The 17,444-nt window shown below is 41.5% G+C and overlaps 1 long non-coding RNA gene across 2 annotated transcripts in view; it reads left to right on the top strand.

Annotated features, from left to right (window-relative positions):
- The window catches only part of LOC107315542, a 67,311-nt gene extending 50,227 nt beyond the window's left edge, over nt 1–17,084 (top strand). For both annotated transcript variants that reach the window (XR_004307683.1, XR_001555955.2), the window contains 4 exons: nt 249–375; nt 4,959–5,042; nt 6,263–6,360; nt 12,102–17,084. This is a non-coding gene — a long non-coding RNA (uncharacterized LOC107315542). The remainder of the gene's footprint in view (nt 1–248; nt 376–4,958; nt 5,043–6,262; nt 6,361–12,101) is intronic.
- Nucleotides 17,085–17,444: the final 360 nt, after the last annotated feature.

Below are 17,444 nucleotides of genomic sequence, written 5' to 3'. Positions count from 1 at the left end.
TCTCCTTACAGCAGATAGGAGCCAAAGGTAGATCTCTGTTGGTGCAGTGGGGAAACCGTGGCACTTGGAGTAGTTGTGAGGTCAACTGTGGCCTTTTTGAGATCTCTGTTTTGGGGGGAATGTATTTCCACTTCAGTATCAGCTAATTAACCCTTAATGAGCTCATTGGCGATGACAGGTTCCTAGTTCTCATTTATCTCCTGTTTTATTGGTTTTATTGCCTACTGTAGGTTTTGCCTATGCTTTAGTTTTCAGGCTGCTTCCCTGACTTCAGAGATCCCATTGCCCCAAGCAAACCTCCAGGTACGCGAGCCTCAGCTGCAGAGACGAAGCCACTAGAAAGGCAAGGTGAAGGAAAGCAGCTCTGTTTTTAAGGTATTTTCTGTCTCTTAGTTTTTTTACCTAAGGTGATAAATGAAATCTAGGGCAGGGAAGGGAGATGAACCTTAACCTTCCATTCAAGCATATTTAACCATAAAACTGCCATTTGTTGTAGCATACACGATGAATGCACAAAAACACCCACTCTCTGCATTGCTCCTCGTGGAGGATTTTACAGTTATGACACCATGCAAGGATCAACTGTTGTGATTTAACTCCCTGAGCCCCACGTAGAGCTGCCCTCAAGGCCAAGATGCCTCATCTGAGCCTATGCAAGAGCACATTGGCTTGTGGTTGGGAGTGCTTTAGGGGGGAGGATGCCAGGGCTGGGAGACAGCTAATGGCTTCCCAACCGCTTGCAGGATGCTGCTCCCAGGCAGTCTTTCTTGGCAGTTTTCACTGTCTCTCTGAAGAAGTTAAGCAATCAGTGCTGGCCACAGAAATTGAACTGCACACAATATTAAAACAGTACAACAGTAACAACTGAACAACAACAACAAAAAAGCCCCACTGTCTGAAGAGGGAGCTGTGCCGGAAAGCTGTGTGGGACAGGCTGGGTGTGACTCATGCCAAATGTCTTTGTGTGCTTCAACCTGCAAGGTACCTGCAGGGAGAACCCACATCATACTATTCCCATAACCTCTGTCCTTCTTGCTTCCCCAGTGCTAACGCAAGGCTCTGAGCTTCCTGGAGGCTGTTCACAAATTCCCATTAACATCAGTGTGTCAGTACCTGAGTTCCTAGTGCAGATGACTGCTTGAATGCCGGGTGCGTTGTTTAACTGGAGGGTGCCCTGCAGCAGGCTCCTTCTAGCATCCCACCCATTCTGTGCCATCCATCCCAGGTTGCATCCCTGCTGCTTGTGCTTATGCTGCAGTGAGGAGGGAGCTCAGCACCTCCCTGCACTCACTGAGGCCTTGCCTGGTGTCTGGGGCACTGACAAAAGCTGTAGGGGAGCTAGATCCTGAGCCAGCAGCTCTCAGAGGGTTTACTTAAACTTGCAGGCTCTCATTCTGATGCAGGATTTCAACCACCTGGATATCTGCTGGGAAAACAACAGCAAATGATCCAGGAGACTGGAAAGAAATCAACTTTTTAGAAAGGCAGGCAGTGACAGGACAAGTGGGAATGGTGTAAACTAGGGGAGGAAGGATTTAGATGTCACAGGGAAGATATTCACAGAGAGGGTGGTGAGATGGTGGAACAGGTTGCCCAGAAAGGTTATGGATGCATCATCCCTGTGTATTCAAGGCAAGGTTGGATGGGGCCCTGTGCATCCTGATACAGCCTTATAGTACTTGACCTACCAGCAATGCCTGCAGCCAGGGGTTGGAACTGAGCATCCTTGAGGTCACTTCCAAGTAAGTTATTCTATGATTCATGGATGCAGGCACAGTTACTCCAAAGGGCTGGAGGTGGCTGAGGTGTCTGTGGCTGAGTGATGCACTGTACACACTGCAAGTACTTCTGCAGTACTAAGAATAAAGGTGGCAATCAACTTGGTTTTCTGAAGAGCATAGTCAGGAATCAGGAGCTCTAAGTGAAAGTAATTAAAGAAGCAAAAATCCAGGCTACAATTACAATTGGTGCAACATGGTCATTTTGGCTTTACTTGTGTCGGTCCATTTAGCTTCAATGACCTTTTTCTCATATTTTCAATGACATTTTCTTTCAGATGCATCTATTTAACACCTTGCCATTTCATATTGTTTGTTATCCAGAGGTTTTTGCATTTTTTTATTCTAACTTCCAAATTATTCAGTACTGTAAAGGAAATAGCTTCCATCCAATGCAGCCTTGAGCTGAAATCAAAGCCACGTAATCTGTCCTCAACTTTATTAAAAAACATAAGGCATCAGCCTTTATGTAGCTCAAATGCCTCTCCTTACATGGTGACATACCGCGTCTGATACCTCTGAATAAACTCCACATGAATTCCTATTCAGTGCACTCAGCATATTGAATATTATTTAATTTTCCCCATGCTGTGTGATTGAATACTCTGGTCATGGAAATGGAGCAGTCATGCAGCCTTGCACTGCTTTACTCTGCTGTCTTGTTTTGTTTTTCCTTGCCACGTCTGAGGATTAAGCACTTGCTATCTCCTTACCGTCGTGGCCAAGAAGAATTTTGTACTTTTTCTGTTCTGTCCTTGAGAAAAAAAGTGTTTTGGTGTAATTAGGAGAGAGGTTAGTGTTGGGGTTAACAAGGGAAATAGTGTTTTCTGTTCAAGCACAAAGCTCTTATTTCTCAAACAAATTCAGGCATCAGCTTCTCTGCAGAAAACCTCCAACTATGTTCATCTGTTTGTAATATCTGTGGCCGGACGTATTGGTTTCAGCAGCTACAGCTGGCTGGGAGGAACACAGAACATACAATGTAAGGGTATCGATATCAGCGTCTCTTTCAGGTACCGTCATCAGAAGGTTGCTCTGTGTGACATACAGACAAAACTTCTGCAGATTAAAGGAAAGATAAACTGTCCAATCATCATTATACACTCAAAGCCACAGATGGGAAAATCGGTGTGTATCAGTTCTGTAGGTCTGTAGGAAATCTGCAGAGGAAACAAATGACCCGCGGTGAAAATGTGTCATACTTTGCAGAATTGGTACCTGGGAGCCATGTGGCCAAACTAGCAGTAAAAATGACCTTTTCTTTTCAGCATGAAATTAGTTTTCTCCTGAAGTATAGAAAAGCGATTTTTAGGCTGTTTTACCACCTGCTCCTCGTCCCTGGGATCTGTGTATTCACTTTTGATTTATGAGGGAAAGCAGGGGGAAATCAGGTGAATTTTAAATGGCATATATCAAGATCATAATGATTTGGTCTTTTTTTTCCTTTCCTTTCTTGCAGGCTATTTTTTAATCCCATTTTTATGCAGTAGCCGAACTGTAACTGCTCGCAAACTGCTTGCAGAGGTTTTTCTGTTACATCTCACCCAGTGTTTTATCGCCGCTCCCCTGTCAAGAAATTCTTTTGCTAAAGAGTAAAAATGAGCTATTGGATATGCAGCGAGGATAACCAGCAGATAATTTGACTGCGGGTCAGATGGGCTGTTTGCCTTCTTCCTTATTTACGCTGATAACTCGTATGCACGTCTGGATATGTGCATGTGAGTGTATTTAATGCTCCCAGAGAATGTCAGCCTAACTCCCCTGTCATCAGACACACTGCGTGGCAGTGGGATAATTTTCCTACTGCTTTTCAATATGTGGAACAGAGCAACCGACAGATATGCCAGTCGCATTATAAGGCTATTCTAATAATGGGTATAAATACCTTTTGTCAAGCTAAAAATAAAATGCCATCAGTAAAATGGGTGAATATTTGCACCTTCATGGAAAGCCACGAGACTGGGTAGGTGTGTGATCTGCCCTCAAAACCTGTATCAGATGTGTAAATAACTCACCAGATCTGGCTTCTGCTACCCTGAAGAGAGACAGACAGTATCATTATAAAGGACAAACTATGTGCTTGTTAATAATCCTTACCTGTATTGCTGGCTCCATTTTAAGTTAGAAGTAATTTATGCTACAGTATACTGAAGTGTATTAGAGGAGACTGCATTGCTAGGATGGTGGAGTGAAAGCACTGCAGGTGGGCTCCAGTTTCAGTTTCTGTATGTCCTTAAAGATGCCTGTATTTCCTTCTATGCTGCCTCCTTCGTGATGGAAAACAAATGTGGATTTATGTGTACTGTGATCCTATTTTCCTCCTGTGGCTGAGAAATTGGATGCTGTGGTTGTAAAGACTGTCCTTACTCTTTCTGGACTCTATTTAGGATGTCCATTTAAGATCCATCCAGTTAAGATGGATAAAAATAGACATGAAAATGCAATAGAGATCAATCAAGAAGTCTATTCCCGTAGGAGCAATTAAGTCAGCTGAAGTAAAGTGATATTTTAGGGAAATTTACGTATAATTAGTATCAGAATCGAGCATTTACCACTGTTCTTTGGAGATAAAATTAGGTGCTGCTTCTTTACAGAAAGCTTTGAGGGGGAAAAAAAATACTATTTTCTAAATCCATTGAAAATTGTACTGAAATATTTTCTCTAAGATTTTGAATTTATTTCCTGTTTCTTACTGAAACCCTGTTGTTCCATCCTTTTGAGCAGAAGTTGTTCTCAATTTGCAACTCAAGTTGTATTGGATCCTTCTTTAGGACTTGAGAATCCAGATGCTGAATGAAGACCAGAGTCTTTAGCTTTCATTGCAGCCTCGCTGGCAGTGAGACAACAGTATGATAGCAAAGTGTGTTTTTCTAAGACTTCACTTTTTCTCAGTAATGCTGTTGTTTTGTTGGTTTTTTTTTTGTTTTGTTTTTTTTTGTGTGTGTTTCTCATTAAAAACATCCTGATGGCTAAAAATTACTTTCCCAGTCAGGGGGTCATGAACCTGACAGAGCAGGAATGAAGAGCTCCTGCTCTGAAGATGTGTCTGTAATAATGCACCAGATCTCTGGGCTGTTTTGTGATAGAAATCTGCCTTTGAAGCTGCTCACTGAAAGTTCCATGTAACCCCAAACTAAATATTGGCTTTATTTGAAACTCTAAAAGACTTCTATTTTTCAGAGCTCCTCTTTTGGCTTTTCATCTTTCCATACCATGAGAATGGCAACTGCATGACAGAAACACGAGTCCAGGATGGAGAAACAGGTAAAATCTATGGATTACTTCTTTGGACAATATTACCTTTTGTGCTACCCCTCATGCTTCCCCTTCTGGGAATCTTAACACAGACAAAGCACTTAAGAGACTCCTTTTGCTAGTAATTATCTCACAGTACTTGCTGTCTGACGTTAACAGCCATAAAATCATCCAAGCCTGAAAACTCATCTTGGAACGATATTAGAATTCTATCTTTGACTCTTTAAATAAATAATATCAGTCTGCCATCTTTTTACTTTTTTAATATATGTGAGACTTAAATATAAATGCTATTCTTTCAGGCTCCATAAAATAAATGTATGATGTTTTCCATATATATCTAATACGGAAATTATTATGGAGATTAACCTTCACGCCTTTTCTCATATACATTTGAGTTGGAAGTTTTTTTTCTTTAATTATTGTAGTGAGAGATACTTTATGTGAAAAATGGTGAAAAAACAGAACGTTACATTGTGTTCAATAAGAATAAATTTCACTTAGTGTGTTTTTGGAGATAGTTAGGGGTCAGGATGAATTCTTGGTGTGGGTGGGGGGACTTACCAGTATGGGATTTATTAGCCTAGGAGTGTGGATTTTGATCTCATAGTTCTGTGTTACCACATCTGATCAGAGAAATGAGCTGTTACTTCTTCATGGGAGCTTAGTGTGGAGAAGTTTCAGGATTAATAAAACATACCCATTTTATGGGTGTGTAGTTTCTGAATGTAGTCCGTGAGGAAAATTAAGTGTATGTGATAAAACAGGGCACTTTGGGTTTTTGGAGTTACAGCACAGTCTTTCACAAGTGGTTGGACTCACTCTTTGCACAGACACAGTTCTTGGAGGAGTGGGCTCCACATGGCGCTCGTGCAGGGCGCCGGTTCCTCACACCATGGTCCTTCTGGGTTCCTGTGTCACAGGGGCCTGATGTGCTTGTTTTCCTGTATACCACCACTATGGCTGTGCAAAAAGGGCTGCCTACACCCCCAGTGCCCACTGTTTGACTGATCCAGGTTCCTCGAGTTGACGTGGCATTGAACTAAATAAGACTGCAGTGCCACAGATCCATTTCAGGACCCGAATCAAATCTAATTTAGTTTTTTATTGATCTCTGTTGGGTGTAGTTATCTTTGAAAGTCAGAGCCCCACTTTGGAAATAAAGCCCTCATCCCTCATGGCTTTCTCATCTTTGCTTCTAATTCTTTATCACCATTTATCTTTATCAGGTTCTATGATGTTATAGCCGGGACCCTGCACAACTGAGGAATGCATCCAGCATTTGATGAAGGAGTGAATCTGGTCACACAGGGATGAATATACACAGGTACTCACAAAGTGATTTGTTCGCACTCAGCTTTTCTCACTTTTGATGTAATATTTTCCCAGATTCTTGTTTAAGTCTCGTATTTTAGAAATACTGTGTTTTCAATAATATTGTGAATATAACCATTCTTCTTTTGTATATTACTGTGCATAAGATGTGTGCTTTTTTAATTGTTTTTAGTATGGACTATATTGAATATTGAAATATTTGTCACAGTTAGAGGAATAATACCACACAAAGTAAGTGTCGCAATTATACAAAGGATATCCTATTTCTGTGCTCTGCCCTGTTTTCATTCATATCACATTGTGTTTTAATGGGTAATGAGTGCAACCTGAAATGCCTGTGTTCAGTTTTGGGCCCCTCATGACAAGAAAGACATTGAAGTGTGTCCAGAGAAGGGCAGTGAAGCTGTGAGGGGTCTGGGGAATGGCTGAAGGAACTGGGATTGTTCAGTCTGGAGAAGAGGCTTTGGGGAGACCTTATCATTCTCTACAACTACTTGATAGGAGGCTGTGGTGAGGTGGAGGTTGGCCTCTTTCCCATATAACAGTGATAGGATGAGATGCTTTAAGTTCTGCTAGGTTGTGGTTGGTGGGGATGGGTTGATGGTTGGACTTGAAGATAGCAGAGTGAGTTCTTTCCCAGCCTTAATGATTGTGTGATTATTGGGCATGTTATTCAGTTCTTGCCATGTAGTTAGTGACCTGTTTTCTTTCACTCTAAAGAAAGAAAGAAGTACTTCCCTCGAAACAGGGACAAAGAACTGCTAGGGATTCATGAATGTGTAACTGAAGAGAGAGAAAAGGCTTGGCATTTTGCATAATATGGGCAACTATTCTCAGGCACATTTTCTTGAATAAAAGGAATAATACCAGATGAATGTATTTATTTGAGGATGATGCCTGTATGTGTTTTCATTAGGGACTGACTTCAGCTTCACAGTACGTACCTGTGCAAGGGGTAAATAATAACTCCTCATATCTTTTGTGAAGGCTGTCTGAGTTAGGGTTCGTGCATGTCTAAGCGGCATGTGCTGTTGTCGTGCAGAAGGTCTGTTAGGATGTCTCTCTTAGGATGGCTATTTTTTGAAGCTTTGTTCTGTATTGTTTTCCTACAGAGGTGGTTTTTGGTTTTTTTTTTTTTACATGGAGTGACATTTTCCTCCATCTTTTCAGATCTTGCACTATTCACGAGCAGTGTCTGCAGCAGTGCAGGGAGAGGTATGACCAGAGCATCCCTTTCAACCAGGCCATTCATTGAATGTATCTGCACCTAATCCTGATAACATCAGGATAAAGAAACACAGCTTAGCAAAAAAAAAAAATATGCATGGTAATTTTAAATAGAAATCCCATCCAACAGAATAGAAATGAAATTTTTGAGTACCTGGAAATTAGATACCTAGTGGTTTTCAATTAATAGATCTATCAGACTTTAGAACATTCAGATTAGGTACCAGCACTAATTGATAGCTAAAAGAGGAAGAATTTATTGCAGCTCCTCAGCTACAGACACCAGCATTATTTTGCAGAAATAGGAAGTGTTTTTTTTTAAGAACAGGCTGCTGGAGGAAGGTGGGGTGTGTTTAGCATGGCAGGGATGATGCTGTGTGGGGCTGACAGCAAACTGGATGCTTAGGGATTAGGACTTGGGTAGAAACAGGGGAAATGGTGAAATGGTTTAGACAGTGAACAGCAAAGTTAAGTGATAGTGTAAGTGTGTACTCAGGCACAATGCTGAGGCTAATACAGAAGACATTCACAGCAGTCAGAGCAAAGCAGCGCCTCTGCAGTGCATGCAGTGGTGCCACAGCCATCCCAGGCACAGTGCAGCCATGCCATTCACATCCACTCCTGTTCTTTGCACCTGGAGCTTCTCAGCAGTAACCCAGGGTCCCAAGGGGCAAACAACAGCAGCGTCATGCACACCTGCTAGCAGCATCCCTCAATAATATCCTCTCTGCTGCAGTTGGGAGGAAAGAAGAAAAGATTCAAATATTGGATGTATTCATGCGTTCTCCTCCAGGGATGGCAATATGTTTAGAGACAGTCAGCAGATGATTATATTTACACACTGGAAAGGCTTTTTGATAACCTAGGCAGTCGTGGTAGTATGAAGTAAAAGCTGTTTTTACAGGCAGTTTAAAGTGAAAGGCAAATATTTAATCCTCAGAATGTTTTGTTTCTAATTGTGCAACCCAATTTGATGTTTTGACTACCATTATATAGTGGCTAACAAAACCATATATGAAAACATGAACTGAAATCAGGATGAGTTGTTGCCTGTACCCATCACCAAAGTGATGGCTGCCATAAATGCTGTGTTGTTGTAAAGGTATTATTAGTCATTTTAGGAAAGGCAAATTCTGAAAGTAATAGCATGGCTGGTTTCTCACCTTATTGCCATAGTGCACAGCTTGCTCTCACCCAAAGAGAAACCCGGCTTCCCTCAGCTTACTGCTGTGTTCTGCACTTAGGTTTAGAATTTAACTTAAATTATAGTCCATGTGCATCGTGTTGCTGGTGCCATTACAGTAGGCTAAGGTCCAGGATGCAGATTACAGATAGCTGACACACACATCAGGTAATTGGGGCTCCACTGTAGCATGGTCTGTGGATGAGTCAATGTGGGAGAAATCAGGTTACTAAAAGCTCTGAATATGTATATTCTAGGGAGGACAAAAAAAAGTAATTTCTGGCCTCTTCTCATTGCCTCACAGTCATTGAGGGAAAGAAATAATAAAAATGACACCTGACCTAAAAATAAGGCGGCTTTTATTTTATATTTGGACAGGAAGAATAGTTTGTTCTGTGGCAGTTTTTCTTATCTTTAAACAAGGTGGCATTTAAAGTAGACATCTACTGTGCTGGAAAGAAAAGCAAAGAGATGTGCTGCAAATTACTGCTGGGGAAGTAGAGAATGGGAAAGCAAGAGAAAGGTAAGGGACAGAAGGAAAAGAAAGGGAAAGTGAGGGCACTGAAATGCATTTGTGTGAGTTGGTTTTCCAAGTCTGTGGCAGGGAAAGAGGTAGTCATATGTCTTCACAGTTAAATGCAAGTAAAGAAGAGCTGCTGTGTTAAAGAGGAATACCCGTGAGCTGTCCTTGAAGTAGTGGTAGGAAGGCATGGCTGAGGGTAATGCTTGCAAACTATGACTGTGTAAATTATGGGCAGATGAAATTTTTGGCACTACAGTTAAGCACAGTAAATGCCCCAAGGTTAGAAATGTATATATAAGTACAAAAAATATTGTAATAGTTTGTTGTTGTTGTTTTTCTTTTTAAGTGAAGGGTGTAACCATAATGGATAATTCAAAGGCTTAAATGCTGTATCAAAACCACAATCTGGTCCATAATTAACTGTACAGTTTCATTTGTCCAAATATCTATTCTGTGCAACTACATGAATATCGTTGTAGTTAACTGACACATAATCAGTGCAGGCAAGAGACAAGATTTAGGTTATTTGCAAGGAAGAGCAAAGAGCACACTTACAGCAATGGCCTGAAATTAAAAAGGGGTGGGGGAGGAGGGAAGTATTACTGCAAATTACCTTCAGATTGGACTACACGGGAGAAATGGTGATGATGCGTGGAGCTGTTGGTTATTTCGCAGTGCCAAACCAATGCTGGAGGTGATGTGTTTTTGTAAGTGTAAGTACGGTTGCTTAGTCGTGTGTTTGCAGATGTCAGGTACATAGGCTTCATCAGAATTGCTTTTTCCAAGGTAGTTCTTTGCTAGGAAAGTCTGACTTCCCACAGAAGCGCCGCACATCACAACTAACATTGCAGAAATAGCAGCTGTACTGCAAATTCAGTCCTCTCTTTACTATGATAGAAGACTGCATGAGCTGCCACCCACAGCAGATGAACATCTTGCTTTAAGGTGATCTTCCAACCCAAGACATTCTATAGCAGCCTTCAGCCAACTCAGTGCAAACACCGTGCTATTCATTAATCGCTGTCTGATCTACAAATAACCTTTTGAGTATATTATTGAAAAGAATTTGACATGGATGAAACTTAACTGTGAGGTCAGCAGAGCAGACTGTTGTAATGATGAGAAAGGTAAGAATACTTACAATTACAGGTTGTAGTGATCAACTGGTTGGCTCATACTATATTTTTTCTTAAATGTTATTTAGACTCCTGCTAACATGTTTACAGGTTATCTCAACATAAGACACCATATGGCAGTAGATGAGTTGGTGCTAACAAGAGCGCATATGAGGCAACTGTGTCTCTGGTTACCCCTTTCTCGGTCACCCCAGAAGCACTCTAAGTTGAGGCTTTTGCCTGGAGACAGCTGAAGTTTGCTGTAGACTTTCCAGGTGTTTTTGTGGCCATCTGGAACATGAATAATTTAATGAACATAAGAACTATTCTAAGGCTGTATCTTTTAGAAGTATGTAGCACCAGGATGAATCATAGGATCTCAGAGCAGCCAGGGTGCGCCATCATGGGCCTTAGCTTCCCTTCCATTTCCTCTCATAGTCTTATGCCTCTTGCTTATCAGCTTATCAGCCCTGCACATCATTTCAGGATCATGCTAAGTGCACAGCCTGCTTTTATCCCATTCACAGCCCTCCAAGAGCTTTACACAGGTACTGCATACATTTAACCTCAGTATTCCACACACCAGACTGAGAAAGAAAGACACCAATGGACTCTGCTGTTGTTGTGACTTGAAAGCATCATTTAATAATAGATTGATGCACTAGGAAGTACATATTCAATATACACTTTAATTCATCTTTTGCAAGGAAATCACAGTGCTAAAGGGAGCTAAATTCATATCCAGCATCTCATCTTTGGAACAATTACCTTCTGCTCAATAACCAGCTCTGAAGAGGAAGCTATTGCTCATCTCAGACAAGGCTCAGTTGTTTAAATGTGGGACCAAATCCTCTAATTCCAAAACCTTGATTTCTTGCCCTTCTTTTTGTTTTGCCCAGAGGAATTATTCCACGTTTCTTTCAGTTAATATCTGACCTCAACCTATAACAGCCCCAAAGTGAGGTTATTCCTGCCGGGTCCCACAGAGAGTATAAGAACTTCCAGGCAAGGTTTGTATCCTTCTGCTTACCACATCTTCTGTAGGGCACTTCTCTGTCCCAGCTGGGATGAGAAGATGGCTGCTGATAGATATGGCAGCACATCTGTGGCATCAGTGACAGCCACCAGAGCTTTGGCAGTGTCTTTTGGGAGCAGCTGCTGTTGCTTCACACATTATTATGCAAAATACTATTTAATAATTCAATGATATATGATATTTTATAGGTTTTATGTAATATGTCTTGCTTTATATTGCATACTTCTTTATAGTATGTATGTAATATATATAATACACTATATATGAGGGCTGTTCTGAAAGCAGTACCTCTTTATTATGCTGGCCAGTGACATCAGAGGCAGATGGTGTTGGTATGGCAGTAGAGGGTGAACCTTCCCACCAATTTCTGTTACTTGTTGCTGCAATGTGACAGACGGTAGCAGAGGGGCAATCTGACACAGTCTGACATAGAAATGCATATGGAGCAAAGGTGTGGCGTTTAATTCCTCAATTAAAGGAGCGCTGATTAATGATGTAAGTATTCTGGTACTTTTCTATTAATGCATATTCTACTTCAGCTGTGTTAACATTCTGGTTGCCATTCAACTGCTTCTGTACAGATACAGAGAGTACTGAAGTAGAGCAAAGGTTTTTATAACTGCAGGTCCCCCTTCCTCCGTGATCACAGGTAATGCAGCCTCCAACTGCGAGACAGATGTTCAGATGTCTCCTGACTGCTGTTGCTTTGTACAAAGCACTCATTATCACATTGCCAGACACACTGGCGCTGAGTTACGGTTTATAGTGTTCATCTCAGTCTGCATGAAGTGGTGACTGAGCCTTGGTAAGTATTTTTTTAAATCCAAATACTTAGCAAAATTTGAAGGGTTTGCTATTTTCTAACTTGTGTAATTAATAATAGGGTTATTAAAAGGATCCTCTCTCTGTGGGGGTCACCATCAGGTCTGTATGTAAGACATGCTTCTCCTGGTTTCAGAGCCAACCTTGCTTGCTGCTGCAAAGAGGTGCTGAGCTCCCCAAGGCCCCTGGCACAGGAAGGACCTGGGCACTGGGTGCCCACAGTGCTGCTCTGCTCAGCTCCCAGCGAGAAGTCAGAGGGACAACAAAACTTTAGTCTGAAGCTAATGACATGCAAAAGGTCAAGGATGTGATGGCAGGAGCTTCAAAACTGTGTCTCCTGAACAGAAAAGCAAAATGAAACAAATACTTCTTAGTGAAGTTAATACCTCTATAACCTTGTCATATAGTGCTTCAAGAAACAGGCCTCAGGGTTTCCCACCTCTGAAATAGATGCCAGAAAGCACCTCTTTGCATTCAGCATGACCAGGACCAGCCTTTTCCCATCCAATTTCAGGTCATAAACTGACTGACTGACATAGTGTTCTCATAAAAGAAGGCTGATCATACGGTCTGGTTGTCCATTTCAGTCTCACAACATCACACTTGGGCCGTGTGATTAGAGGCAGCATCTTTCTGTCTTGTAGGGGATATTTCTCTGCAAATGAGGTGTTACATATATCTAACTCCACAGTCTATGGAAAGAAAATAAATTCAAGTAATGGGGGAAAAGAGGATAAAATCAGGTAAGTAAAGGGTCATTAAAGGCTCATTTACATAACATGGTGATGCATGTCAATTAAGTCACATGTGGCTGGAATCAAAAGTCTTAAAACAGTGACAGCCACCGCACACATTGTGGCCAAGATTCTGACCATCTTTTCAGCTTCCACAGCTTTTACACAGAGCAAATGTTGTGAAAAATCAGTGCTAAACAGAAGCTTTCAGATGAGGGTAAATAAATATTCTCAAAATGATATGCTGCCTCTTTGCCTGAAAGCAGCTCTGGGGTTAGAGCAGCTGCTGGGGAACAACAGGTGGGTAAAAATACACTTCTTGTTCTTCAGGTTTGCAGACTTTTAGCTGTTCGTTGCAGAGAAGGTTTAATTTTTCTGGTTGTTTTCTTTTTTGCGGAGCGTGCATTACTGTCAGTTGCAATACTAATGGACATCAACATAAACATCATCTCCAGGGCTGCTCAATGAAACTATCTAAGGCTGATTGTCTTGAAATTAGCTTGACTCATATCTGCAAATTGCCAGTGATTAGCTGATTATGGTTTGAATTGAACTCAGATTGCTACAAAAAGCTACCAAAAGTCAGCCCCGGATATATTCTAGTAAATGATGCCTCAGCTGCTGCCAACACTCGCATTAAGGATGGAGGTCTATTACTGCATCACACTGACGGCAGTCACTTTAAAATACATATTCTGCCTGGGGAGAAGCTCTCTCCTGGGGAGAATGCTGCCTTCTTACTTTTTAACCTACTCACTCAGTGAATAAAGAAAATAGATTTGGGACATAGCTAACAGGAGAGCAGATTAAATTCCTCCCTGGGAGAGGAACCTGCTGCCCCTTTGAAAATACCATTATTATAATTAGAGGAGAGGCTCAATCCCGGTGTTTTACTGAGAGTTGTCTCTTCTACAATAGTAGTATGTGACATTTGAAATTAAATAATGTGAAATAAATCTAACAGTGCTAAGCAACAGATGTCAGTTCCATTGAACAGCAACTCATGCCTTATTTTGTCCTAATTATAAAGTTATGTGAAAATGTTTGTGCCTGTGGCAGCTCGGCCATTCATCCTGGATTTGCACATGTGGTAAGCAGAACTGTGGCCCTTAAGAAGGATGGTCATGCTGCATTTGTTTGTGTTTTTGTGCACAAGTCTCTGAGGCCTTAGCTTGCTCCAGCACTCAGCTACAAGTCCCCCAACAGTGCCCATGCCCACCACTGCAGGGCTGGCCCATACAGTGCTCAGAAAGCAGAGAGTTGATATCCCCCAATGCCTGCATCAACTCCATTTCTGCCAGCACCAATCACGATACCGTAACAACTAACCCAGGATGGCAGCCATTTAGCAAGCTTAAAAATTTAATTTAGAAACAATAGCAGGTCATTTAAATAATTAAATTCAAAAGAACACTCAGGCGACTTGCAACACCGTAATGGTTTCATTGTGTTTGACATCAGCACGTACCTTAACTGCAGCTCTACTTCTGAAAGTGCGAGAGGTAAGTGAGTCAATGTGTCCTTGGTGCTCTGCTGTGTCCTGATGCCCGATGGGGGCTGTTCTGAGGCCCAGAGCCTTGTGCACACAAATACACACATAGCAGTTAAGGAGGCGCAAGGCCTGTTCAGCCATCCAGGGACCAAGACAGCAAATTTCCATCAGGCCAGGAGGCAGATGGTGCCCTCGTTAGCTGGCACAGCAAAGGCCAGCAGTGAGACACAGCCCTACCCTCCACAGCTAAATTATGCAGCACACGAAAGAGATTGTGTGCCCTTAATAAAATATTAACGTTGAATATAAGATGCCTTCAGGTAAACTTAGTTATATGTAGTAAATATATTAAGTTTCAATAGTCAAAACAGTTTTTTTGAGAGCACCATTCCTGTTTACCTTGTTTGTATCTGTCTGAGCTGTATCACAACTTCTTCCTACACCCTTGTGTTCCCTTTGCCTTCCAGAACAATTGGATTTTCTGTTGCTGGTCAGATGCAGCCTGTGAGTCAATGGGAAAGTGAGGGAGGCAGCCTATTTTCCTGCCACTATTGACAGCTCAGCACCCCGAGCAGCTGCACTGTCCCCAGACATTTGGCAAAGTTGCCTTCAGGATTATTTCTGTTCTCATCATCAAACCCCTTTATCCTATCAACCTATTAGCAATTGGATACTTTGCTTTATGTTCAGTTATGTTCCCAGAGAAAGAACAAGTTATAAAAGTGCCTCTCGGACTAACATCTAATGTATTTCTTGATGAATTGCAGCCTGGTAGACTACATGGAAGGTTTTGAAAAGTAAAGTCTATAAAGCTTTTCAATAAAATAATGCTGTAATATACTTTTCTCTCCAAGGATAGCAAAGATAATAGAGCAATACCTATAACTGACTGGAACTTGTGTTTGTCAGTTGGTGTTTCTGTTTTCTAGCCTTTTTGGTTTTGTTTTGCTTTCCCCAGGGATCTCAAAACCCCACTTTTATAATGATGGGCTATCACGAAGGCAAGTCTGCCTCAATCAAACAGCTTCCATTAGCCTCAAGGGTAAAGTGGAGCCCACTGAATACGTGATCCATAAAAGTTGATCCCTAAGCGGGGGCCTTCCTTTTAAAAGTAACTCACCAAAGTCTACAGGCCACAGCTAAATAACTAATAGTGCGTAGTTGTCTAATAAACATAAAGGCTCTGGTGCAAGGACAGAGAGATAATACACCTGAAATATATTTTCTCATGTACTGTATTTCCAGGTGGGTTGAGAGGGCTTCCAATGAAGCATATATTTTTCTTAGGCACATGAACAAAAACTGCATAAACCCAAAAACTGATCAGCTGTTAATAGGGGCACTGACCACAGCTGTTGTTCTCCTCTATGTATATGAGAATTATAAGGTCACCTCTGCCCCTCAGAGAATCACAGAATGAATCAAGGCAAACACCAGCTATAACCATAATCTTTGCTCCCAGACTTGTCTGCTTTTCAGGACTGCATCCTAAGTTTCAATTGCTTCTCATCAGACAGCACTCACCTCCTCTCAAACATGTAGCTGGAGAAATGAATTACCTGCAGTGAAGAACTTAGTAAATAACTTCAAATGTGTCACTAAAACTAATGATTTTTAAGAAGGTGGAGTTTCAAAGCTACAAGAGGCAACCTGAAACTTCATTTAGGAACCAGCAGCAATAAATGTCATCAAGTTTTTTATTGTGCTTGTATGCCGGAGCAGTAAAAATTATAGAAAAATAAAAGAGTGTTTGAAAGTGTGTGTGTGTGTGTATTTCAATGTGTTTGAAAGTTTGTGTTTGTTTGAAAGTGTGTGGGTCTTTGAATGTGTGTGAGTGTTTGAAAGTGTCTTTGAATGTGTGTGTGTCTTTGAATGTGTGTGTTTAAAAGCGTGTTTCTTTGAAAGTGTCTATGAAAGTGAGTTTGTTTAAGAGTGTGTTTGAAAGTGAGTCTGTCTGAAATTGTGTCTGTGTTTGAAAGCATGTGCTTGAATGTGTTTTAAATTGTGTTTGAAAGCATCTTTGAGTGTGCAATGAGTGTGAGCAGGTGTGCAGTGTGCCCATGAGTGTGCAATAAGTGAGTGTGTGAAAGTTCGACACTATGTATGAGTGTGTGAAATTTCATCACTATGTGTGTGAGTGCGTGGAAAATCCGACACTGTGTGTAAGTGTGTGAATGTTCGACACTATGTGTGTGAGTGCGTGAAAAATCAGACACTGTGCGTGAGTGCATGAAAATTCATCACTATGTGTGAGAGTGGAAGTTCGACACTGTGTTAGTGCGTGGAAAATCAGACACTGTGTTTGAGTGGGTGAAATTTCGTCACTATGTGTGTGAGTGCGTGAAAATTCATCACTATGTGTGTGAGTGCGTGGAAAATCTGACACTGTGTGTGTGAGTGCGTGAAATCTGACGCTATGTGTGTGAGTGCGTGAAAGTTTGTCACTATGTGTGTGAATGCGTGGAAAATCTGACACTATATGTGAGTGCGTGAAATTTCAACACTATGTGTGTGAGTGCTTGAAAGTTCGTCACTATGTGTGTGAGTGCGTGGAAAATCTGAGACTATGTGTGTGAGTGCGTGGAAAATCCGACACTATGTGTGTGAGTGCGTGAAAGTTCATCACTATGTGTGTGAGTGCGTGGAAAATCTGACACTGTGTGTGTGAGTGCGTGACATTTCGTCACTATGTGTGTGAGTGCGTGAAATTTCGACACTATGTGTGTGAGTGCGTGGAAAATCTGACACTATGTGTGTGAGTGCGTGGAAAATCCGAGACTATGTGTGTGAGTGCGTGAAAGTTCGACAGTGTGTGTGTGAGTGCGTGAAATTTCGTCACTATGTGTGTGAGTGCGTGGAAAATCGGACACTATGTGTGAGTGCATGAAAATTCATCACTATGTGTGTGAGTGCGTGGAAAATCCGAGACTATGTGTGTGAGTGC

The sequence above is a fragment of the Coturnix japonica genome, chromosome 6 (genome assembly GCF_001577835.2).
Source record: "Coturnix japonica isolate 7356 chromosome 6, Coturnix japonica 2.1, whole genome shotgun sequence".
In the NCBI taxonomy this organism is placed as follows: domain Eukaryota; kingdom Metazoa; phylum Chordata; class Aves; order Galliformes; family Phasianidae; genus Coturnix; species Coturnix japonica.
Note: the sequence above shows the minus strand (reverse complement) of the source record. Positions and strands in the feature narration are given on the sequence as shown.